Raw genomic sequence first — 27,224 nt, 5'->3', positions numbered from 1 at the left:
AGGTCTCTGATCACCACTCTTCTTCACAAAGAAGAAACCAGCACCAGCAGGAGACGAGGATTTGCAGTTGAAACCTTGAGAAAGTGTGTCTGCAACATACTCCTCCATGGCCTTATCTTCCAAGACCGACAAAGGGTAAACCCGGCCACGAGGCGGTATGGCCCCAGGTGGAAGGTCAATTGCGCAATCTTACGGCAGGTGTGGAGGCAAACTACCGGCTTGACCTTTGTCAAAGACATCGCTAAAATTGCGGTACTCCTCCGGCAGGGAGGAGAGTGAAGAGCTGCACAGGACCTTGGCTACCTTCTGGAAGCATGTCTTACTGCATTGTGGTGACCAGGAGAGAACCTCAGCACAGAGCCAATCAAAAGAGGGGTTGTGCCTCTGTAACCAAGGATAACCAATAACCAGTGGAAACTTAGGTGAGAAAATAAATTGGAATTGGATTATCTCATGGTGAAGAGCCCCTATGACCATGGACAATGGAACCATCTCATAAGTCACATGAGCAGGCTGTAGAGGTCTCCCGTCAAGAGCCTCAATGGCAAGTGGAGTGTCACGCAGCTGCAGCGGAATCGAGTGCTTCGATACAAAGGCAGCATCAATGAACAGGCCTGCAGCCCCAGAGTCAATTAGAACCTGTATCTCAACGGACGACTCAGCCCAAGAAAGGGTGACCGAAACCAGGTGCTTATCCTTCTGGATAACCGGGGATGAAACAACGCCACCTAAAGTCTGTCTGTGACAGGACCTCAAGGTTCGGGTGCTCCCTGGACGGGTAGGACAAGACTTCAAATAGTGACCTGCCTGGCCACAATAAAGGCACAATCTCTCCCTCCTCCTAAAGGCAGAGAGACACGTGAAACCCAAGTGCATAGATTCACCTTCCTTTATTAATAGTGTTACACTATCCGGTTTTACAGAATAACGTCTTATGTTATTACCTGAAGTTTCTCCATTAGAGAGGCACATAGGATACCTACATCCGCTCATCACCATAGGGACTTGTTGAGTTTTCTCACACTTGACTTCCAAAGCCAATAAATAAAAAAGAACAGTAGTGAACATAGAAACCAAAGCCCCCTCCTCCCCTCGATGGCTTCTCCTGGGCCTCCCGATGATGGTTCCTGTGTTTTCTGTGCCTAATGCAGGTTGCCCAGCTACAACGACAGTGTGTCTGCTCCTTCGCGTGTCATTATACAAGAATTCCTTGGATAAAGATTCACTAGTAGCCTAGATACAGGATTACAGTATATGATAAATGCTTTCTGGAAAGTCTGCCTTCCTTCCAAGAATTCACAGATAATAAGGCAGATACTACTTTAACAGTAGTAGCAAAACTCAAAAATAGTAGTAATGACTTATAAAATGTCGTTTTCAAACTCAAATTAAATTCAGTGTTCACTTTGTACTTTTATACCTTTTGTACCTGTAATTATGCAAAACAATATAAAAAAAAAAAGAAAAAAAAGGGGGGGAGATTTTACCCCCTTCCTGACCAGAGCATGTTTTGTGATTCTGCACTGCGTTGCTTTAACTGACAATTGCGCGGTCGTGCAACGTTGCACCTAAACAAAATTGAAGTCCTTTTTTTCCCACAAATAGAGCTTTCTTTTGATTTTTATTTGATCACCTCTGCGGTTTTTATTTTTTGCTCTATAAACAAAAAAAGAGACAATTTAAAAAAAAAAAGCAATATTTTTTACTTTTTGCTATAATAAATATCCCCCAAAAATATATAAAAAAACATTTTTTTCCCTCAGTTTAGGCCGATATGTATTCTTCTACATATTTTTGGCAAAAATAAATCTCAATAAGCGTATATTGATTGGTTCGTGCAAAAGTTATAGCATCTACAAAATAGGGAATAGTTTTATGGCATTTTTTTTTATATATATATATATATTTTTTTTACTAGTAATGGCAGCGATCTGTGATTTTTATCGTGACTGCGACATGGTGGACACATCGGACACTTTTGACACTATTTTGGGACTATTATCATTTATACAGCGATCAGTGCTATAAATAGCCACTGATTACTATATAAATGACACTGGCAGGGAAGGGGTTAAATACTAGGGGGAAATCAAGGGGTTAAGTGTGTCCTAGGGAGTGATTCTAACTGTGAGGGGGATGGGCTACCACTGACATGACAGCGATCACTGCTCCCGATGACAGGGACCAGTAGATCCCTGTCATGTCACTAGGCAGAAGGGAAATGCTTTGTTTACATCTCCCCGTTCTGCCTCTCCGTCTCATGATTGCGGCCACTGGCGAACATCGAGTTTGCGGGACCTGTCGGAACACTCCCACGCCCGCAAGGTGGCAAATTTAAAGGGACATACAGGTACACCCATTTGTCTGTATGAGCCATTCTGCCGACGTATATGTGTGTGCGGTAGTCGTCAAGCAGTTTAAAAAAAGAAATAAAAATCAGAAACCATCAATGTTATACTTACCTGCTTTGTGCAATGAAATTGCACATAGAAGCCCCAAATCTCCTCTTCTGCTTGTTCTCTGCTGCTGCCGTAGGCTCCTCCTCTTCAGTGTCTTTCACCATAGTAAGCTGTCTGCTATGGTGGCAGATGTGTGGGCTTGCTTCTGGGCAGGGCTGTGTGCATCCACGGACACATAGAGTGCAGCTCAGCCCCGCCCCTTCCCCCTCCTCACAGCATTTGATTGACAGCAGCAGGAGCCAATGACTCCTGCAGCTACCTCAGTCCCTGTGAGCAGAGGGAGAGGAGAGAGAATAGATGTAGCTGTCCACAACACTAGATTGATTGAGGACTCAGATAAGTATTTAGGGAGGGGGGCACAGCAAGTTGTTCAACACTTTTTACCTTAACCACTTGAGATCCGCGCTATTGCCAAATGACGGCATTAGCGCGGATCTACTTCTCCGGGACTACGTCTATTGACGTCGTCCCGGTTACGAGCGGCCTGCGCGCCCCCTGAGGGGCGCGCACGGCGCGCTCTGTGATCGGCGAGTCCACGAGACTCGCCTGATCACCGATCCGTGCAAGGGGTCGATCCCGACCCCTTATCACGTGATCAGCTGTCAGCCAATGACAGCTGATCATGTGACAGAACGGAGCCGGTAATCGGCTATTATTCCTCCTCGCGCTGACAGCGCGAGGAGAGAAAAAAAAAGCCGATCACCGGCGGCCGTGATCGGGACATCAGTCCCGATCACGGCCAGTAATACAGCTGACCACCTGCCTCCTGCCAGTGCCCACCTGCCCACCGCAGTGCCATCCTGAATGAAAGTAAGTGCCCCCCATCAGTGCCACCCAGCAGTGCCCATAGTGCCCACAGCACCACCCACAGTGCCACCCACAGTGCCACCCACAATGCCACCCACAGTGCCATCCAGCAGTGCCACCAACAGTGCCACCCACAGTGCCCACAATCTTCCTTAAAGGTGCTGCACCCCAGTGCCGCCCATCAGTGCCCAGCAGTGCCGCCCATCAGTGCCCAGCAGTGCCGCCCATCAGTGCCCAGCAGTGCCACCTATCAGAGCCACCTATCAGTGCCACCTATCAGTGCCCATCAGTCCCATCTATCAGTGGTACCTATCAGTGCCTATCCGTGCCACCCATCCGTGCCACTTATCCGTGCCACCCATCCATGCCATCTTATCTGTGCCCATCTTTGCCCATCAGTGCCGCCTTATCTGTGCCGATCGGTGCCGCCTTATCTGTGCCTATTAGTGCCGCCTTAACTATGCCTATCAGTGCCCACCAGTACAGCCTATCAGTGCCCACCAATGCAGCCTATCAGTGCCCACCAATGCAGCCCATCAGTGCCCACCAATGCAGCCTATCAGTGCCGCCTAATCAGCGCACTTCAATGAAGGAGAAAAATGACCCGTTTGCAAAATTGTATAACAAACTATTAAAACATGATTTTTTTTTTTTTTTGCATCTTTTTTTGTTTGTTAGCAAAAAATAAAACTCCGAGCTGTGACTAAATACCACCAAAAGAAAGCTCTATTTGTGGGAAAAAAATGATAAAAATTTCATTTGGGTACAGTGTTGTATGACCGCGCAATTGTCATTCAAAGTGCATCAGCGCTGAAAGCTGAAAATTGGTCTGGGACTGAGGGGGGTTTAAGTGCCCAGTAAGCAAGTGGTTAAAGGGGTTTTAAAGGTTAGTGCATCCTATGCAGTAAGGTGAAAAAATGCCTGGCAATGACGGGCCCCTCAGCCAAATCCCCCCCCCTTTTACTTACCTAAGCCTGTTTACCTGCTCAGCTCATCCTTGGCGTCCTTTTCTCCATGGAGTCTTGTCGTTGATTGGATAGATTGATAGCAGTGCGGCTGGCTCCCACTGATGTCAATCAAATCCAATGATGCGGCCCGCGGGGGGCGGGACTGAGACATACATTCTGTGTCTATGGATGCAGAGTGTATGAGATGGGAGCATGCCCGCAAGGTAACCCCCTCGGGAGAGAGCTTCCTGAAGGGGTTAGCTATTGCGGGGAGGAGCCGCGAGAGCTGCCGTGGGACCCCAGAACAGGAGGATCAGGGCCATTCTGTGCAAAACGAGCTGCACAGTGGAGGGAAGTATGACATGTTTGTTATTTTTAAAGGGCCTGAAAGCAAGTGTGGCTAAACGTACATTGACGCCAATGCAAAACATGAAAAAAATAATAATAATTTAATGCTGCTTTTTTTCTGCCGTCGGTACTAGCTTTGCAGCTCGTTTTTTAAAACACCCGTGGGCATGAGGCCTGACTTAAACATTATTGATGATAAACTCTGCTAACTCCACCACTGAGGCTCAGTATGAGCTATGTCCAGTATGTGTGCATTCCTGAAGGCGACACATTACAGCATAAAAGGTTGCATGACCTTCATTCCTGTTATAGCAAGAATCAACCTAGAGGCAAATTTCTATTCTGTTTGCTTTGCATGCTGACCCTTTAAAGATACCCTGATCCTTGTTCATCCAGGGCAAAGTATTAACCGCTTGCCGACCAGCCGCTGTCATTACATATAGTTACATAGTAGGGGAGGTTGAAAAAAGACAAGAAGTCCATCAAGTCCAACCTATGTGTGTGATTATGTGTCAGTATTACATTGTATATCCCTGTATGTTGCGGTCATTCAAGTGTTTATCTAATAGTTCCTTGAAACTATTGATGCCCTCCGCTGAGACCACCACCTGTGGAAGGGAATTCCACATCCTTGCTGTTTTCATTATGCTGCAGCAAGGTGGCACGATTCCCGCAAATCGCCGTAGGTGTACGTCTGCTTGGGAACTCGCCTTTGTGGGCGTGTGTGCGCTCCCATTGGCCAGCAGGGACGCCAATCAGCGGGTGGGGCGGACTCAATGTCTGCCAGCCATCCACGATCGTTCCCCACAGTGACAGAACGGGGATCAGCCTGTGTAAACGAGGCCAATCTCAGTTCTGTAAAATCAAGGGAACACTGCGCTGCCCAAAACTAAATAGAAAAACAGCAGCTAATACAACAACTGGATAAGTTTGTTTCAAAAGTAAATGGATATATAAAGTGTAGCGCTACACTTTATATATCCAATCTCAGTTCTGACAGGGGAGGTCACACAGATCCTATCTTTCTGCTAAGCAGGAAGATTAATCTGTATGTTTCCCCAGGCAGTCCATCCCCCATACAGTTCGAATACACCTGCAGGGAACACAGTTAACCTCTTGATCTCTCCTGATGTTAACCCCTTCCCTGTCAGTGTCATTAGTACGTCAGTGTATATTTTTACCACTAATTGCTGTAATAATGTCACTGGTTTCCCAAAAAAGTGTCAAAAATGTCAGTTAGGTGTTCGTTCTGTCCGTTGCAATGTCGCAGTCCTGCTAAAAAAACGCTGATCGCCGTCATTACTAGTAAAAAATAAATAAATACTAAAAATGCCATAAATCTATTCCCTATTTTTTAGACGCTATAACTTTTGTGAAAACCAATCAATATACGGTTATTGGGATTTTTTTTTTTTACCAAAAACATATGGAAGAATACATATCAGCCTGAACTGATAATAACTGATTTTTTTTTACATTTTTTTTTGGAAATGTTTTATCTTAGATTGCTCTAAGGAGCAGAGCCCTCTGATTCCTACTGTATTAAAGTGTATTGTATTTGTACTGTCTACCCTCAAGTTGTAAAGCACTATGTAAACTGTTGGCGCTATTTAAATCCTGTATAATAATAATAATAATAATAGCAGAAAGTAAAAACACTTTTTTTCCCCCAAAATTGTCGGTCTTTTTTGGTTTATAGCGCAAAAAATAAAGCCACAGAGGTGATCAAATACCACCAAAAGAAAGCTCTATTTGTGGCAAAAAAGGACATCAATTCTGGGTACAGCGTCGCACAACCGCCCAATTGTCAGTTAAAGCGACGCAGTGGCGTTTAGTTAAAAAAAAAAAAATAGCCTGGTCATTAAGGAGGCAAATCCTTCCGGGGCTGATGTGGTTAAAGGCTCTTGAAATCTTCCCTCTATACTGAAAGTACCCAACATGCAGCTTTTAGGCCTGATAGCTGCAAGCTATAGATCACTATTAAGCCCCATACACACTATCAGATTGTCTGCTGAGTTTTTCCTTCAGATTTACCAAAACCATATAATATGAGGACAAACCTTAGGAGTTTCAATGTGTATGCAATCAGACAGGCCCTTGTACTACATGGTTTTGGTAAATCTGAAGGAAAAACTCAGCAGATAATCTGATAGTGTGTATGGGGCTTTAGAATTGATCTGTTGCTGCAGAACTGCATGGAGCAGGCTGATAAGGTCTTCATGGAGCAGATCCTGTCCCCCATGTAAATAAAAAAAATAAAAAAGGAAAAAATAAAATAAAAAGTATTCAATAAGATATAAAGCTTTCCTCTAGATCAGAGGTACACAGCATGCAACTCTTAGCCCTGATAACTGCAAGCTATAAATCACTAATAGGTTTGATCTGTTTCTGCAGAACTGCATGAAGCATCCTGATCAGGTCTTTACTGAGCAGATCTAGCCCCCATGTGAATAATAAAAAAAAAAACATAAAAACAAAACACAAAAATAAATAGAAGTCAATAAAATGGAAAGCTTCCCCCTAGACCAGAGGTACCCAGTATGCAACCAATATGTTCCCTAATATCAGAAAGCAATAGATCACCATTAGAAATGATCTGTTGCTGCAGAACTGCATGGAGAAGCCGGACCAGGTCTTTACTAACCAGATCCAGCCCACATGAAGAAAAAATTGTTAAAAAAGGAAAATTAAAAAACAACAGATATGTTGGATGTTTACTATATAATCATCAAACACTTGCAAGCACCATTTCAGAATTTTAACATTCGAAAACCTGTGAAAATGTTGCTGAAGTGCTGATTTCTTCTCTTGCAAACTTGACTTGAACTTACCTAAGGGACATGTTTTGATGCATATGTGCTAGCACAATGCGCACCATACCTTAAAGCATTTTTCCACTTTTGCAGCCAAACCGGGATAATAGGTATCTTATATTGTTACATGTTGCCATTCACATAGCATCATTTAAAAAATATTTTAAAATTCCTGTTTACCATTTTAAATCCTAATTTCTGAAAACTCTAGCACTGACCATTCCAACGTAGTTCTATTTATTTATGAGGGGGCTGTAGAGTTCTGTTTTCCATAAATAACTTTTTCTGCACTATGCTGGCAGATGTCAATATCTGTTGTAAACCAGATTTGAACACTCTATCCCAACAGAGGATCAATGTGTTAGGACTGAGTTCACCTGTTGGTGGCATTGTGGTGCTCTGGGTGGAAAGCTGCAATTTTAGTGTCCACCAGTAGGCAGCCGTCAGGTATGTCAGGATTCAGCAGCTGGGAGACCAGATAAATGTAGCTACACCAAGAAAACTGAAACCAGACCATATATGTGTAGCTTTAAAGATAATCACACACCAGCAAACAAACATAAGAATGCATGAAAACCAAAACGAAACACGTGCCGAAGAGCAAATCTAAACCACACTTAACTATATTATTATTTATTATTTATTTCAGGTACTTATATAGCGCCGTCAATTTACGCAGCACTTTACATATACATTGTACATTCACATCAGTCCTTACCCTCAAGGAGCCAACAATCTAAGGTCCCTAACTCACATTCATACATACCAGGGACAATTTAGACAGGATCCAATTAACCTACCAGCATGTCTTTGGAGTGTGGGAGGAAACCAGAGTACCTGGAGGAAACCCACGCAGGCACAGGGAGAACATGCAAACTCCAGGCAGATAGTGTCGTGGTTGGGATTCGAACCAGCGACCCTTCTTACTGCTAGGTGAAAGTGCTATCCACTACACAACTATATATATATATACACACAGATGGGAAGGGGGAAAACAAAACTGGGATGGGAACAAGGCAGTGGGATACTGGATGCAGGAAAAGAGCAAGATAAAGTGAAAATGGCTACAGTGTCAGGCAGCAGCACAACAAGCAGGGTACCAGCAGGAGCAGCCAAAACAATGAGGCAAGGGGCAGTAGCAGTAGTCATATGATGTCCTGGGCTTTAAGTGAGATATGCAGCTGTAGGCATCATTCAGATATCTTTTTTTTTTTCAGCCAGTGATTCCCTGTAAAAGCCATCATAGCTTCTGCTTAGCCTCTTGATTGCTTTTACAGACGACGGGAGGGCCCCCCTCCCCTCCTGGCGCCATACAGTGCTTCTCCCGGCTCACCCGTACAATTGGTGAGCCGGAGAATGAAACCACCAACGGTGCCAGTTTACCTTAGAGCTGACCAGGGACCAGACGGTTCCCTGGCCAGCTCTATGACCCTCAAAGGCCATTTTTTTTTTGTTCGTTTTTTTGCTGGAAAGCTTGGGATCTTTTTTTTTCTTTTTTTTTTAATCTCAGGCTTTCCAGCACGGCCGGACTTTTCGACAGCAAAGGTCCAAAGGAACAAATCTGTCGGACAATTCAACCGTGTGTGGGCTTCATCGGACCTTTGCTGTCGAAAAATTGACGGACTTTAGATTTAGAACATGTTTCAAATCTTTCCGATGGACTTGAGTCCGGTCGAAAAATCTGTTCGTCTGTATGCTAGTCCGACAGACAAAAACCAAAGCTAGGGCAGCTATTGGCTACTGGCTATGAACTTCCTTATTCTATTCCAGTCGTACGTCATCACGGTCAACTCCGTCGAACTTTGGTGTGATTGTGTGTAGACAAGTCCGATTTGACGGAAGTCTGTCGAAACTCCGTCAAAGTCAGATGGGATTCTGTCCGTTGAAAAGTCTGATTGTGTGTACACGGCATTATAGACCCCAGATCACTCCGTAAAGAGGACCTGTCATGCCCTATTCCTCTTGCAAGGGATGTTTACATTCCTTGTAATAGGAATAAAAGTGATTAAAAAAAAATTAAAGGAAAAGTGTAAAAAAATAAAATAAACAATACATTTTTTTTTTTATAGTGCCCCATCCCCTCGTGGTTGCACCCACATATGTAAACGGCATTCAAACCACACATGTGAGGTATCGCCACCAACGTTGTGAGAGCAATAATTCTAGTGGAAAACTGGTAGCCTGTATAAACTTTTAAAGCGTTGCCTATGGAGATTTTTAGTACTGAAGTTTGGCACCATTCCACAAGTGTGCAAAACAAAATTTTAAAGTGTTAGGTATATATTTACCTGACGTAACAGCATCTTTCACATTATACAAAAATTGGGCTAACGTTAGTGTTTTCTTTTTTTCATTTATGAAATTTTTTCCCCCAAAAAATTGTGTTTGAAAAATTGCTGCGCAAATACCGTGTGACATAAAAAAAATTGCAATGACCGCCATTTTATTCCCTAGGGTCTCTGCTAAAAAAATAAAATTATATATATATATATATATATATATATATATATATATATATATATATAAATGTTTTGGGGTTTTAAGTATAATTAGTTCCAGAAACATGCTTGTAATCCAAAGCACTTGTATATCAAAGCAAATTTCCCCATAATAAATAATGAAAACTCAAATGATTCATTCCACAACCACTTATTCATAGTTCCTTCAGTTTATAGTCCATATAAATAGATTATAGCAATAGCATAACATTTCCATCCACAAATGGAAGCCTCCACAAGGGGATTAGAAGCAAATTCCAGCAGAAACGACAGAGTATAAAAGAGAAGAGAGGCGTCTCTAAGTGTAGCAATATGGTTATATTTAATGAAGGTACAACATTTAGCAACTCACATGGTTGATAATTAAAAGAGGCACATCCAAGTATGCAGGCATCCGAGGTAAAGCTGTCCACATCCTCCTCTTCGTGGGCTCTCACCACTGTCGGTCTGTAATCATGACCGGGAAGAGCGATCTGAAAGCTAGGCTTGAACTGCTCATGGAGTGCAGTGTGGAAGGGACGACGTCAATGGCGGTGCGGAGGATGGTCTATGTGGACAGCTTTACCCCGGATGCCTGCATACTTAGATCATCAACCATGTAAGTTGCTAAACGTTGTACCTTCATTAAATGTAACCATATTGCTACACTTAGAGGTGCCTCTCTTCTCTTTAATACTCAGTTGTGACATGACGCTTTTTATTAAAAATGTTTGCTTGTCTTGCAAAACACTCTCAAACCAAGTTACTCTCAAACCAAGGTTTTAGGGCCAGTTCACACCATAGAAACGCAGTCCGGATGCATTCCAGATGCTTTTCTGCATGTGTGTTTTTGATGCATTCCAGTGCGTTTTTGGTGCAGTCCAGTTCCCCCCTCTTTTTTCTTCATCTTAAGTAAAGACATGTGCATTCCAGTGCATTTTTGGTGCTTTCCGGTGCATTCCAGTGTGTTTTTGATACATTTTACAGTGTTCCAGTACAGTGCAGAGCAGGAAAAATGCAGCATTTTCTACTTTCTCTGGAACTGCAAGCACTGGTGCGAACGATGCTATTGGAAACCATATAACCTATTTTTCATCTGATGCAGAAAAAAAACAAAAAACTATGGATTGCATGTGGTGTGAAGTGGCCCTTACTGTATATGAGAGAAATGTCAGAATTGGCCCGGTTTGCAAGACGGTAAGTAGTACCCTGCTGGGAGACACCTGCTGGTTGACACGAAAACTGCAGCTTTCTGCCCAAAGCATCACAGTTCTAACGCAATGATTTTAGAAGCTGGCCTTTTGCATTGTATGTTATTGAGAGTGAACTCATCCTGTTCTAAGCCTTTCTATAGGGAAAAACTCAATCTATGTTCAGAAATCCTTGCAGTTTGCCATGAGGCCTTTTGCTGAGCAACAACCAAAATGTAAGATTTATTTTTTCAATTTTTTTAGGTATTTTGTGTAGATAGAAACACTTAAGACACATATAGTCGGGATTTCTCACATATGACTGCAAAAGTGAAAATATACTTTAAAGCACGTTACGTTCATTTTAAAATCACACTACAAATTGGACACACCGCACAGCGTGTGAAGGGTGGTGTTCTGCAGGGCAGATGTTTTGCCTATTAGATCCCTTTCACACTGGGGCATTTTTCAGGCATTTTTCAAGCGCTTTAGCGTTAAAAAAAGCACCTGTAAAGCGCTTGAAAGAAGTCTCATCTGCAATCCCAATGTGAAAGCCCGAGTGCTTTCACACTGAGATCCCTTTCACACTGGGGTGTTTTTCAGGCGCTTTAGCGTGAAAAAACAGCGCCTGTAAAGTGCCTGAAAGAAGCCGCAACTGCAATCCCGATGTGAAAGCCCGAGTGCTTTCACACTGAGTCGCTGTGCTGGCAAGGCGTCAAAAAAAGTCCTGCAAGCAGCTTTTTTGCAGCGCTTTTGGAACGGTGAATACAACACTCCTAAAGAGCCCCTTCCCATTGAAATCAATGGGAAGTGCCTGCAAAACCCCTGAAAAGCACCTGCAAAGTGCTTTTGGCAGCAGCGCTTTTAACTGTTTATTTGGCCACTAGCAGGGGTAAAAAGCGCCCCACTAGTGCTCGAAAAATGCTGGTAAAGCGCCGCTAGGTTAAGCGGTGCTTTACAAGTGTTTTTCGGGTGCTGGCATTGTGAAAGGGCTCTTAACCCCTTCCCGCCGAGCGTACGCAGATCTGCGTACTCGGCTTCCGGGGGGTATACCGGGATGATGCCCGCACCTGCAGGCATCATCCCGGTACCGTTTTGTTCAGCGGGCGATTGGCTATCCAGCCATAACAACCGATGCGGCTAAAAGCCGCTCGGCTGTTATGCCGGAGGAGCGGGAGGGGACGTCCCCCCCTCCCGCCGCCTCCCGCCGCTGTTACCGGTGCTCCCGTTCGATCGGGAGCACCGATTCAACTTGCGCTGCCTCCGGCCGCTGGGGAGGAACTGGAACGAAGCCGTAATCGGCTTCGTTCCAGTCTCCTCATAGTAAACACGGAAGCGACGTCATGACGTCACTTCCCGTTTACTCGACTGCCAATGGCGCCGGTTTTAAAAAAATATCCGGTATTCAGAATCGCAGTTTTCGGCGATCTGAATACACTGAAGTGTAAAGGAGGGGTGGGGGGTCTTTTAGACTCCCGATCCCTCCATAAAGAGTACCTGTCACCGCCTATTACTGTCACAAGGGATGTTTACATTCCTTGTGACAGCAATAAAAGTGATCAAATTTTTATTTTATTTTTTTAAACAATTTAGTCATTTTAAAATAAATAAAATAAATAAAAAAATAAAATTTTTTTTTTTAAAGCGCCCGCCGTCCCCGCGAGCTCGCAAAGCAAAGAAAACGCATACGGAAGTCGCGCCCGCATATGTAAACGGTGTTCAAATCACACATGTGAGGTATCGCCGCGATCGTCAGAGCGAGAGCAATAATTCTAGCACAAGACCTCCTCTGTAACGCTAACCTAGTAACCGTAAAAAATGTTTAAAGCGTCGCCTATTGAGATTTTTAGGTACCGTACTTTGTCGTCAATCCACAAGTGCGCGCAATTATAAAGTGTGACATGTTTGGTATCTATTTACTCGGCGTAACATTATCTTTCACATTATGCAAAAAAAATGGGATCATTTTACTGTTTTGTTTTTTTTTAATTCATGAAAGTGTCCCTTTTCCCAAAAAGTTGCATTTAAAACACAGCTGCGCAAATACCGTGTGACATAAAATATTGCAACAATCGCCGTTTTATTCTCTAGAGTCCCTGTTAAAAAAATATATATAATGTTTGGGGGTTCCAAGTAATTTTCTAGTAGAAAATATGGATTTTAACTTGTAAACACCAAATTCCAAAAATAGGCTTAGTCATGAAAGGGTTAAAGCACTTGGGCTTTCACATTGGGACTGCAGATGAGGCTTCTTTCAAGCGCTTTACAGGCGCTTTTTTTACGCTAAAGCACCTGAAAAACGCCTGAAAAATCCCCAGTGTGAAAGGGGTCTTACTGTAACAGAATTTTGCGGTACCACCTCTCCCTAGGAGAGGTAAGTAAAGAGTGGGGCTTTAACAGCTTTAGCGCAGTTGCAGCGTTTCCTGGATAGCGGTAAGAGCGCTATGTCTAAATTCTCTTGTTGCTTGGACATCTATTTTACATTTGATGCTAAAGTCTTTACTTTCTGATTGGTTAAGCAGCATACATTTTTAATAACATAGGAAAGGGATGGTCGGCACTCAGAATGATGTCCAAAATAGTATTTCTTTATTAAAAACATGCACAAAGCTGTAAAATATCCTATGCATTTCGGACCTTAGTCCTTAGTCATGACTAAGGTCCGAAACGTGTAGGGTATTTTACAGCTTTGTACATGCATTTAATAAAGAAATACTATTTTGGATGTCATTCTGAGTGCCGACCATCCCTTTCCTTTATTTTAGCCTCAAGATCTGAGCACCGGGCTGAGCTTTTATGTGGGAAGGTTGCAGCTCCTATACACCTGTTTTCCTTTTTTTTTTATTTTTAATAATATACTGTACATTTTTAGGCATATTGTTCAGTGTTATGCCATTTCATGCAAACGCTGTTTTCTTTTTACTTCATTTGTGTTCTTCTTTAGTGATCTCGTCTTTGTAATGACTTTAATGTGTTAGGTTTCTCCTTTTGTGCTCATCAGATGTTTATCCATTTTATACTGTTCATAATACAGTCATATTGTACAATATGTTCTTTTTTTTTATCCAAAGAGTACAATATGTTCTTAGTGTATAATAAGGAATCCAAAAACATGTTATCTTAGCAGTTATTTGTCTAGCCATTTCTTTTCTTCTCCTTCAGGAACTTAGCTGTGATCTCCCATACCCAAACCAGATAAAATAATAAACTCCCACATCGCGTAATTTGTCTCCTTTGACGTAGTAACATTAATCACATTTTTCTTTTGGTTTTGGAAAAAGAAATTCGATTCGAAGATAAATTAATATCTTGTGTTTTACAAAGAATTCACTTAAAGTGTAAAGCCAAAGTTTTTTTCTCAGTTTCGGAAAAAGTTAAAAACCTTTTTCCCTGGAAAATATACACTTTGAGGTGTCACCAGAACAGCATGATGCCCTGTACACACGGTCGGACTTTCTGACGGAAAATGTGCGATCAGATGCTTTTGTCGGAAAATCAGATCGTGTGTGCGCCCCACCTCACATTTTTTCCGTCGGAATTTCTGACACACAAAGTTTGAGAGCTGGATATAAAATTTTCCAACAACAAAATCTGATCGTTTCAATTCGGATTGGTGTACACAATTCCGACGGACAAAGTGCCACGCATGCTCAGAATAAATTACAAGAGGAAAGCTATTGGCTACTGACCTCTTTATAGTCCCGTTTTACGCGTTGTACGTCACCTCGTTCTGAACGATCGGATTTTCCGACAACTTTGTGCGACCGTGTGTATGCAAGACAAGTTTGGGCCAAAATCCAATGGATTTTGTCGTCGGAATGTCCGATCGTGTTTACGGGGCATAAGAATGGAAAATCTTCCAAAAGGAACCATTTTAAATGTATTAATGTTTTTACACAAGGGTCAGACAACTTTCACCCAGGATTCACACATTTTTTCCAATCAAATGCAGTTAGAAAAATGTTTGCATTTTGGGTGAAAGTTATTTGAATCTTGCATGAAAACATTTATAAATGGAGCTCTTAAGGAGGAAGAAAACCCTGATGGGTTTTAATTCCTTTTTTCATCCCTGCAAAGTAAAAGCATAATGCATAGCTCCCAACTGTCCCTGATTTCGAGGGACTGTCCCTGATTTGGAGCAATGTCCGTCTTTCCTCCTCGTTTATTCCTTTTATCTATCAAAAAGTTTTTTCATCTGATTTATAAATTCCAAAAGCCAATAGGAATAAAGGAATAGTAGTGGTAAAAAAAAGCACTTGTGGGTTGAACCAATCTTTTATTTTTTGTACAATTCTCCTTTAAGGGGGCGTGACAAGGGGTGTGTCCTATGCCTGCATACTTTTGCTGATAGGTGTTCCTCATTCCCATCTCTAAAAGTTGTGAGGTATGCATAATGTGCTAGTATGCACTGCTGGAGGCTGCATCCATGCTCGCCCCTCCTCCTTCCGGGGCCACAGACTCCGGCTCTGTAACTGGCTGGAGTGGCATGATGTCACTCCCATGCGCATACTAGTCACGGCACTCGCTAGTGAAGAAACGACACAGAGTGCTAATAGTTAACCCCTTGCCAACTGGCTCACGCCGATATACGGCAGAAGGGCACGTACAGGCATATTAATGTACCTGTACATTGCCCTTTAAGACGAGGTATTGTGGGTGCGAGCAGGGCCATCTTTAAGGCAGGGCAAAAGGGGCAGCTGCCCTGGGCCCTGTCATTGTTGGGGGGCCCAAAGCAGCTGCCTCATACTTGCCAACTATCCCAGTTTAAATTCCCTTGTCCCTTGAAGTCTTAATCCTGTGCTGTGTCCCGATATCTGGTACTAATGCTGCCCAGCTCTGCCCTATTGTTGTATACAAGTAACTCACCTGTAGACCTTGTGTTTACATGTAAATAACCGGCATTCATATGTAAATGGGAGCAGTATTAGTAAGTAAATAGATGCGGCCGGCGGCATTGACATGGACATAAAGGCAGCATTCAATTCATATGTATATCATGCTCCCCTGCAGTGAGGTGATGATGTGCTGTAACCTCTAGCAACGAACTAGTGAGCCATAATGTGTGCTGTAACCTCTAGCAACCAGTCAGTAAGCAGTAATGATATGCTGCAACTTCTTAAAACCAATCGCAATTTCTGCCTGATCTGATACAGTAAACTGATTTTAAGTCTAGCTGTTATTTATTGTATGTCTCAGAGCAGGTGGAGAATGAAATTGCAAATTTTTGCCCAGGGTCCAATCAATATTAAACACGGCCCTGGGTGCGAGCGCGCCGCTGCAAGCTCCCTGGGTGTGATCGCGGGTCCCGTGGACTCGGTGTCTGTGGGGATACCCGCGATCGTCTCACGGAGCAGAAAAACGGGGAAATGCTGATGTATACAAGCATTTCCCCATTCTTTCTAGTGACAAGACGCTGATCACAGCTCCCTATGATTGGGAGCGGTAAACAGCGTTGTGACACACGTAGCCCATCCCCCCCACAGTTAGCACACATCCCTAAAACACACTTAATCCCTGCAGCGCCCCCCTACTGGTTAACACCTTCACTGCCTGTCACATTTACACGGTAATTAGTGCATTTTTAATCACACTGATTGCTGTAAAAATATGTAGAAGAATACATATCAGCCTAAACTGAGAAAAAAAATGTTTTTTTTTTGTTTTTTTGGGGGGATATTTATTATAGCAAAAAGTGAAAAATATTACGTTTTTTTTTTCAAAATTGTTGCTCTTTTTTTGTTTATAGTGCTAAAAATAAAAACCGCTGAGGTTTTTACCACCAAAAGAAAGCTCTATTTGTGGGGAAAAAATTATGTCAATTTTGTTTGGGAGCCACATCAACCACACAATTGTCAGTTAAAGCGACGCAGTGCCGAATCGCAAAAAACGCTCTTGTCTTTGGCCAACCAAATGGTCCGGGGCTGAAGTGGTTAAAATCATTTTTGTTTTGCTATAAAACTACTTAGAACCCCCAAACATCATATTTTTTATTTATTTTATTTTTTTAGCACAGACCCTAGGGAATAAAATAGTGGTTGTTGCAATATTTTATATCACACTGTATTTGCGCAGCAGTCTTTCAAAAGCCATTTTTTGTTGGAAAAAACGCACTTTAATGAATTAATAAAAAACCAAACAGCAAAGTTGGCCTAAGCTTTTTATATAATGTGAAAGTAGATGTTACGCCGCAGGAATCGTGATCTTTATTCTAAGCAAAAAATATTGGGATTCTCATTTTGGCAGAATAGTGTAGCTCTACCATATTGAAGTCACAGGCTAAATACTGGTGCAAAAAAATCCATCCACTTTCTGTAGATGTTACTGGCCATATTCCTCTGAGAGAAAAGACCTGCCAGGGGATGATATAATGTGCTTGGAAACCTGGCCCAGTCCTATTTCTTGATTTGGTAGCCTGTGTTCATATGCTTCCTATCCTTCACATGTGTCACAGACAGCTGTGTTTATGTTTCTTGGCATATCACTATAGGGCCTAACAGAGGAAATCCTGGATGGATTACCCAGAGTCAAATGTCAGAAGTAACCTAGTATCGGTCTTAGAGGCAGCTGTAGATAGACCACAACAAGCAGTAGAAGGAATGCAATATATAACAGACCAAAGATTGTTCCTGTTGGTGCATGTTCTATATTTCTGGGGTAACCCCTCCACATAATAGTCATATCCACCTGTATTAGGGAAATTGTATACATGACAGCAGTACCGTATTTCTACAGCTGATAGCCAGGAACTCTTCTACCCAAGGAAATGCAGGTTAATTTCCTGTACTTACATAATGGCAACGTTCTAAACAGCACCTAGTATGCAGAACCATTCAGATCCTTGTCCTTCAGCTTATAATCTAATGTTGCTACTAGAAGATAGAGGGGTAATATCGGTTTTCTATGCATGAAGGGATCTCCTGTGTAGACAGGGGCTGAAAAGAAATAAAAGTAGCTTGGTACCAACATTATTGCCACTCTTTGATTAGGGAAAATCGCCTACCCTTCCTGCTTTGCTCACATTCTAAACTTGACCATACGGAGATTCCTCAAGAGGTATCAGAGTCTTCAGTAATTATTGGTTTCAGCTGGATTTTTCCCATTCGTATCTGGTTTTCCCCAGGGTTGCCTCCACAAATTATGTGCACACAGCTAAGCGATGTGCGTTAAAGCGGAGTTCCGCTTAAAAAAAAAAAGAAGAAAAGTCAGCATCTACAAATACTGCAGCTGCTGACTTTTAATAATTGGACACTTACCTGTCCCAGGGTCCGGCGATGTGGGGGACCGAAGCCCCGCTCAACTCCCTCTCTGCTCTGCTTTACAGCCGGGAAACCACTGCGCACGTATGCGCGAGCTACGTTGCGAGCCGTGACTGGTCACACAATCATCTGGGACCTGTGACGTGTCCCAGATGATTGCATAGAGGGAGGGGGGGAGGTGATCTTCCTTCCGGTACCAAGGATAGGCCAGAAGAAAGTGGGAGCTAGAACCCTCTGAAAAGAGGGTATCCGCTCACCCCCCCCCAAAAAAATGACATACCAAATGTGGCACAGCAGGTGTTCACCTTCTCTTAAAGCGGAAGTTCCATTTTTGGGTGGAACTCCGCTTTAATGTGTAGCACACCTCTGACACCGCAACGACAGGATAGCACCTCCAGAGGTAGGGGCGGACTAGCATTTCACCCCAGGGCTAAAGAGTCCATGGCTAAAATGTTGAGATCGAGAAAGGATATTGGGCGCCAGTCACGTTTGTCTTTGAAGTTTTATTGCCGAATGGTTAAGGAGTAAGGGTTTGGAGTCCCAGATACTGTAGCAGATCACGGTGAGCCACCAGGCCCTTCTGAGAGACCATATTTCTTCCTGGCTCTCTCCAATAAGGGGCCTCCACTATGTCCTCTCCAAAGCTCAGCTTCCACCACAACAAGCAGGACAACTTCAGCACACATTAGGCCCTAATCCAGGCTATTGGGACCTAACAACGGAGCTTCATCCAGCAGCACTGTCCCAAATATTTATATCCCCCACCCCAGCATGCACCAATGGCATAAACCTCCTACTGGATTGGCTGAAGAAAAAAAAATATTCATAACTTAGTTTTGTTTAGTTTGCTGATTGCTGGTACAATGCTTTCCGGCTCCTAAAAAATAAAAAAATAGTAAATGCACACTCTTTTACCTACAAAAAAAATTGCATTTATATATTTTTTTTAAAAAACTGAACTTATCCTTTTAACTCAGTTCTATATCAATGAATTCAAAATGAAGTACTGTTTCTAATGCCCTGTACACATGACCAGTTTTCACGTCGGAATAAACTCTGAATGTTCTTCCGACGGAGTTCCGATGGAATTCCGCTGAAACTGTCTTGCGTACACACGATCACTCCAAAATCCGATCGTGAAGAACGCAGTGACGTTCAACATGTACTACGGGACTAGAAAAAGGAAATTCAATACCCAGTAGCCAACAGCCTCCGTCTCGTACTTGCTTCAGAACATGCGTCGTTTTTGGTCCGTCGGAACAGCATACTGACGAGCGGTTTTCCTGATAGCAATTGGTTCTGTCGGAAATATTTATAACATGTTCAATGTCTAGGTCCGTCAGAATTTTCGACGTAAAAAGTCTGATGCGGGCATACACACGATCGGAATATACGATGAAAAGCTCCCGTCTGACTTTTTCTGTCGGACATTCCGCTCATGTGTACGCGGCATAAGAAACATTGCTGAACTGGCCAAAATTCGAATTGTCTGTGGCCGGCTTTAGAGTGTGATAGGCAGAGTACAGTGTGAGCTCCTTCAAAGGGCAGAGGTTGGTGCCAATGTTTCATTGTTATCTATAAAGCGCTGTGGTCATGTTGGCGCTATATAAACAAGTAAAACAACTGTACAAAGTAAAATTACATTCTATATTTATCTTGTCTCTTCTACATCATCTTGATTCATGTGCAACAGATTTACTTGTGCGGTTGTTCTGTATACCAAATTGAACTAAATTAGGCTCTGAATTGAACACGTTTCCCATTAAACAACTTTTTTTTTTTATTGCCCGGTTTTGTAAGACCCTCCTGCACATCAGCCCTACCAGAATACTCTTCTAGAAGAGGTTGAAAGCAGGGACAATTTATCCAGCACAGCAGTGCATTGTGTAAATCTTGCAGGAACAGCACAGGAAGATACAGAGCCAGACTGGCTGGCTTATCCGAGGAAACTGCACAAACACTCAGCCAAGCACACATGTTGTAGGACAGACTGAGCAAAACACTTGTAGTATTCCAGGCAGGAGGAGGCAGATAAGCAGCACAGCTACAGTGTTCACTGTGAACCAACTATATAAACAGACTCCGAGAGCTTCATATATAGAGCATGAAGAAAGACCAGAGACTGAACTATACAGCGGCAGACTTCCAGGTAGGAAAATGTAATTCTAATTCTAGAATGCATTACTAGAGGGGTCACCAGCAGGAGGAAGGAGGTCCTGATTCCCTTTTATAGATCTTTATATCACTAGAGGTATCAGCAGCAGGAGGAAGGAGGTCCTGATTCCCTTTTATAGATCTTTATATCACTAGAGGTATCAGCAGCAGGAGGAAGGAGGTCCTGATTCCTCTATATAGATATTTATTTATCAGTATAGGGGTCAACAGCAGGAGGAAGAAGGTCCTGATCCCCCTTTATAGATCTATCGTTATCACTAGAGGGATTATTAGCAGCAGAAAGGAGATCCCAATTCCCCTTCAGGATCACCAGCAGGAGGGAGTAGGTTCTGATTCCTCTTTATTGATCTTTTTTTATCACTAGAAGGATCCCCAGCAGGAGGAAGGAGGTCCTGATTCATCTATATAGATCTTTAATTATCATTAGAGGGATCACCAGCAGGAGGAGGGAGGTCCTGATTCCCCTTCATAGATGTTTAGTTATCATTAGAGGGATCACCAGCAGGAGGAGGGAGGTCCTGATTCCCCTTTATAGATCTTTATTTATCATTAGAGGGATCACCAGCAGAAGGAAGGAGGTCCTAATTCCCCTTTATAGATCTTGAGTTATCACTATGGTGAAGGAGGTCCTAATTCCCCTTTATAGATCTTTAGTTATCACTAGAGTGAAGGAGGTCCTAATTCCCTTTTATAGATCTTTAGTTATTACTAGAGTGATCACCAACAGGATGATGGAAGTTCTGATTTCCCAATATAGATCTTTAGTTATCATTAGAGGGGTCACCAGCAGGAGGAAAGTGGACCTGATTCCTCTTTATAGATCTTTATATCATTAGAGGGATCACCAGCAGGAGGAAAGTGGACCTGATTCCTCTTTATAGATCTTTATATCATTAGAGGGATCACCAGCAGGAGGAAAGTGGACCTGATTCCTCTTTATAGATCTTTATATCATTAGAGGGATCACCAGCAGGAGGAAAGTGGACCTGATTCCTCTTTATAGATCTTTATATCATTAGAGGGATCACCAGCAGGAGGAAGGAGGTCCTGATTCCTCTATATATAAATCTTTAGTTATCATTAGAGGGGTAACCAGCAGGAGGAAGGAGTTCCTGATTCTTCTATGTAAAGTGGCTTGAAAAAGTAATCATACCCCTTAATATTTTCTACGTTTTGTCACGTTACAACTAGAAATGTAAATGTGGCACATAATTGTGAAGGGGAATGAAATGTTAAATGGTTTTCAAATTCTCTTCACAAATAAATATGTGAAAAGTGTGGTGTGCATTTGTATTCAGCCTCCTGAGTCAATACTTTGTAGAACCACCTTTCACTGCAATTACAGTTGCAAGTCTTTTTGGGGATGTCTCTACCAGCTTTTCACATCTAGAGAGTAAAATTTTTTGCCATTCTTCTTTTCAAAATAGCTCAAGCTCTGTCAGATTGTACGAAGAGCGTCTGTGAACAGCAATTTTCAAGTCTTGCCACAGATTCTCAACTGGATTTAAGTCTGAACTTTGGCTGGGCCATTCTAACACATGCATATGTTTTGATGTAAACCATTCCATTGTAGCTCTGGCAGTATATTTAGGCTCGTTGTCCTTCTGGAATTTGAACCAAGGCCTCAGTCTCAAGCCTTTTGCAGATTCTAACAGGTTTTCTTCTAAGATTGCCCTGTATTTGGCTCCATCTATCTTCCCATCAACTCTGACCAGCTTCCTTGTCCCTGCTGAAGAAAAGCATCCCGACAACATGATGCTGCCACCACCATTTTTCACAGTGAGGATGGTGTGTTCAGAGTGATGTGCAGTGTTAGTTTTCTGCCACACATAGCGTTTTGCTTTTAGGACTAAAAAGTTACATTTTGGTCTCATCTGATCAGAGCACCTTCTTCCACATGTTTGCTGTGTCCCCTACATGGCTTCTTGCAAACTGCAAACAGGACCTCTTATGGCTTTCTTTCAACAATGGCTTTCTTCTTGCTGCGCTTCCATAAAGGCCAGATTTGTGGAGTGCACAACTAATAGTTGTCCTGTGGACAGATTCTCCCACCTGAGCTGTGGATCTCTGCAGCTCCTCCAGAGTTACCATAGGCCTCTTGGCTGCTTTAATGATCTATGCTCTCCTTGAACAGCCTGTCAGTTTAGGTGGACAGTCATGTCTTAGTAGGTTTGCAGTTGTGCCATACTCTTTCCATTTTTGGATGATAGCTTGAACAGTGCTCCATAAGATGTTCAAAGCTTGGGATATTTTTTTTAACCTAACCCTGCATTAAACTTCTCCACAACTTTATCCCTGACCTGTTTGGTGTTTTCCTTGGCCTTCATGTTTGTTCACTAAAGTTCTCTAACAAACCTCCGAGGGCTTCACAGAGCAGCTGTACCTATACTGAGATTAAATTAAACACAGGTGGACTCTATTTACTAATTAGGCGACTTCTGAAGGCAATTGGTTCCACTAGATTTTAGTTAGGCGTATCAGAGTAAAGGGGGCTGAATACAAATGCACGCCACACTTTTCACATATTTATTTGTAAAAAAAATTGAAAACCATTTATCATTTTCCTTCCACATCACAACTATGGTCCACTTTGTGTTGGTCTATCACATAAAATCCCAATAAAATATATTTACGATATTTTTGACAAAATGTGGAAAATGTCAAAAGGTATGAATACTTTTTCAAGGCACTGTAGATCTCTAGTTATCATTAGAGGGATCACCAACAGGAGGAAGGAGGTTTCGATTCCTATTTATAGATCTATCGTTATCACTAGAGGGATTATTAGCAGGAGAAAGGAGGTCCTGATTTCCCTTTATAGATCTTTAGTTATCGCTAGAGAGATCGCCAGAAGGAGGATGGAAGTCCTGGTTTCTGTATATTGATCTTTATCACTAGAAGGATCACCAGCAGCAGGAGGAAGGAGGTACTGATTCCCCTATACAGGTCCCCTATAGCAGTGGTCATCAACCCTGTCCTCAGGGCCCACTTACAGGCCATGTTTTATGTATTGTCTTAGGGACATGCAGACTAGAATACTGCAATCACTGAGCAGCAAATGAGATCACCTGTGATGTATTTCAGTTATCTTGCAAACCTGGCCTGTTAGTGGGCCCTGAGGACAGGCTTGATGACCACTGCCCTATAGGGTCCATGTACACCGAGGCTAGATTGACATTTGTGTGATGCAGGATCCCAAATATTCCTGTATCACACAAAGATGTGCATCCCTTTTGCAGATGTATGGTGTGCCATTAATTCATAATGGCACCCCAACCCATCTGCTAATGGCCATGCTTTTGTGCATGCCAAAATGCATGGTAACAAAGTTATTGTGTGGCAAGCTTTTAAAAAAGAGACATGTATTTCTTTTGTGTGATTTTAACACATAGGGCAACCCATTAAATTGAATGGGCTGCCTAAACACGACGCACATGTGCATAGGTTAGAATGGAGGCTAACTGCCATACTCATTACCCAGTGTGACTATTGGGCACTTTTGTATGTGTAGGTTTTAGTCTAAATGTGGGGACTCACATTTTAGGGCTTGTTCTCACCAGCAGCGTTCACCAACACAGTCCCATTGAAAGGACAGGGCAGGCTTCTTTATGTCTTATAGCACCAGTTCACATTAACACACCATGTTGGTGTGCACCAAAAAAAATAGGACCTGCTGCATTTTTGCGCAGCATATGCCACGGAGGTTAGATACATCACCAGTGTGCTGCAGCGCATAGAATGGCATAAAAGTTAAAAAAAAAAAAAAAAGAAGAAAAAGGCAAACACTTCAATGTGTTTTAACTACACAATACAGCACATGGTAGTGTGTACGCACACCGCGCATGTGTTGTAAGCACAATAATGTGCACTGTATGGAGTGAAGGAGGCCTTATACTCTGCTTATTTCTTGTTTGCACAGTTGGCTAACAAAGGATAAAGTCATAGGTCATGCTTTGTTTCTCCCAATGTTGCTCAATTACTAGGCGAGTGTAATGCTAATTAATGAAAAATGAAGTTCCGGCCAGCTTTAGCACCATAAGAAAGAAGTACAAAGCTTTGAATTAATTTGTACAGCTCATAACTCTAACTGAATAAGCATTAAAAAATCATTTGTGATACAGACAGCCTTGTAAGTAAGCTTTGAAGTGCAGCTGGACTTTGATGTGTTCAGTTCATTGCCATGTATGGACTAATGACTATATCTGCATAATACTAATAGATCATGTTAATATGATCTATTAGAGTACTTTTTCAAGGCACTGTAGATCTTTAGTTATCATTAGAGGGATCACCAGAAGGAGGAACGAGGTCCTGATCCCTATTTATAGATCTATCGTTATCACCAGCAGGAGGAAGGAGGTCCTGATTCCTATTTATAGATCTATCGTTATCACTAGAGGGATTATTAGCAGGAGAAAGGAGGTCCTGATTCCCCTTTATAGATCTTTCATAATCGCTAGAGCGATCACCAGCAGGAGGACGGAAGTCCTGATTCCTGTATATTGATCTTTAGTTATCACTAGAAGGATCACCAGCAGCAGGTAGAAAGAGGTTCTGATTCCCCTGTACAGAGAAACGCAATTTTTTTGCTTAGAATAAAACGATCACGATTCTCGCAACGTAAAATCTTTCACATTATACAGAAAAAAAAATGGGATAACTTTACTTGTTAAACTTTTATCACTTAGACACAGTCTATTCCATTGAAAAATTGTTACAATGTTTATACTTAAGTTCAACTGATAAAGAATGTTTGGATTCTTGGCAGACTGCCCAGTTTTTCTCTTCTTTTCTTTTGAAGGCTGTGGCTTCAGAAGAGCAGAGAGAATACTTTGCATAGAAAGAATTGTGAAACACTTTAGTCAAGATTGCGATAACAATTCTTGACGATTAAATGTACAGCTCTAATACATACCTTTCTGAAAAGAGCAGACCAACCTAGATAAAGACCACCTATGATTATAAGCCTCCATGATTAAGAGAACTGAAATCCAATGAATGAAAATAATGGTCCAGGGACAGTTTAGTTGGGGAGGTAAAGAGCTAGGTGATGCTGGATGTTCTCCAGCCAAGAAATAAGGTGGTCTCTATCTGACTACATCTGGTGCGCTCTTTGAATGCTGTGTTCTTCACACACAGCCGATCACAGATCATGGTAAAAGGCCAATCACAGCGGCCCTTCACCAAGTGATCAGCTGTGCCCAATCACCCTATCAGTGTCTCCTTATCACTGCCGCCTATTAGTTCCCATCAGTGCTGCCTCATCAGAGCAAATCAGTTAAAGCAGGGTTCCACTGCCTAAATCGTTTTTTTTTTTTTAAATACAATGACATTGATTATATTATTTAGAATTAGTACAGGCATATCCCACTTTTAAGTATACAATGGGGTTTATTTACTAAAGCTGGAAAGTGCATAATCAGGCTCACTTCTGCATAGAAACCAATGAGCTTCCATGTTTTATTACCAAAGCTTAATTGAACAAGCTGAGGTTAGAAGCTCATTGGTTTCTATGCAGAAGTGAGCCTGATTTTGCATTTTCCAGCTTTAGTAAATAAACCCCATTGTGTACTTAAAAGTGGGGTATGCCTGTACTCACTTGTTCCATTTTTGAAGTCTTTAAGATATCTATTTTATCAATAGAAATTAAGTTATATTGCGTCTTTTGGGTGCTTCTCATCTTGCCTGTGGGCATGTGAAGCCCACTGGCATCCTCTTCCAGGATACAGTGTCACTGATGTCCCAGCATGCACTGCGCGCTGTAGCTCCGATCTTGCGCATGCGCAGTGACTTCAATTTCGGAGCGCACAGACTCCTGGGATCAATGAGAAGAGATCCCAGGAGACAGTGCGAGACAGTACAAGTTGCGGAAATTACTAAATAGCTGCACAAACCCCACCCATATCCGCAAGACACACATTCAGGAAGAAGAGAGATTACAAAGAAAAAAAAAGGTACCATTTTAGAATTAGAACATCTATGTGATCACTAAGAGCTATTATATATAAAACGGGTGGAGCTCCACTTTAAAGTGAAAAATTACTAATTTGCAACATTTTCTAACAGAAAGTAAGAAAAAGTTTTTTGTTTTTTTCAAACTTTTAGCAAAAAATAAAAAACCCAGTGGTGATTAAATACCACCAAAACAAAAGCTCTATCTGTCTGTCTAATAAAAAAAAAAAAAATTCATTTGGGTACAGCGTTAAATGGCCGCGCAATTGTCATTCAAAGTACGGCAGCGCTGAAAATTGGCATGGGCGGGAAGGGGGTAAATGTGCCTAGTAAACAAGTGACATATCTTCTGACTATTTCCTGAAGAATGTGTCCATGAATTTAGAAAAGGCTCCTTTATATAAATCAGTTGATGCAAATTATGAAATGTATGAATGGTGACCTTTGTGAGTCACCCTGGCTTGTTTCCTTTAGATTCTCTTCCAAAATATATATTTTATTTATGATCTCTACTGCAGTGACGTGGTCATGGTCACAGCTTGTCCCCATCGGTCAAAAAGTAGCTAGTCCTCCACATCTCTGAGTGATGCGGCGGATCTCATAGTCAGCTGAAAATGTGACTCCAGTCTGGAACAGTGCTCTCTGAAGCTGAGATGACAGATCTGATTTTCCCGCACTTGTTAGTATAATTTGTTTTTGACAAATGGTTATTTCCATTGCTGACCATGGTATCTCCTGCGGCTGATGCAGCAGGCTAGGCTTTCTGTAGTCAGCACTACGCTGTGTCCTGTGCTCTGGAA

At 42.3% G+C, this 27,224-nt stretch overlaps 1 protein-coding gene across 4 annotated transcripts in view; it reads left to right on the top strand.

Moving 5' to 3' along the window:
* NIM1K (NIM1 serine/threonine protein kinase) overlaps positions 1-27,224 on the top strand; it is a 97,647-nt gene that overhangs the window by 29,077 nt on the left and 41,346 nt on the right. For 2 of the 4 annotated variants that reach the window (XM_077462791.1, XM_077462790.1), the window contains exon 1: positions 20,270-20,446. The exons of the other annotated variants lie outside the window; for them this stretch is intronic. The gene's annotated coding sequence lies outside the window, so the exon portion shown is untranslated. Of the gene's footprint in view, positions 1-20,269; positions 20,447-27,224 lie in introns of those variants that run through there. 4 annotated transcript variants of the gene reach the window in all.

This window comes from Lithobates pipiens, unplaced genomic scaffold, assembly GCF_037356315.1.
Source record: "Lithobates pipiens isolate NorthernLeopardFrog02 unplaced genomic scaffold, aLitPip1_a1.2 Scaffold_3, whole genome shotgun sequence".
NCBI lineage: Eukaryota > Metazoa > Chordata > Amphibia > Anura > Ranidae > Lithobates > Lithobates pipiens.
The sequence above is the reverse complement of the archived record's forward strand: the minus strand, read 5'-3'. Positions and strand labels throughout refer to the sequence as shown.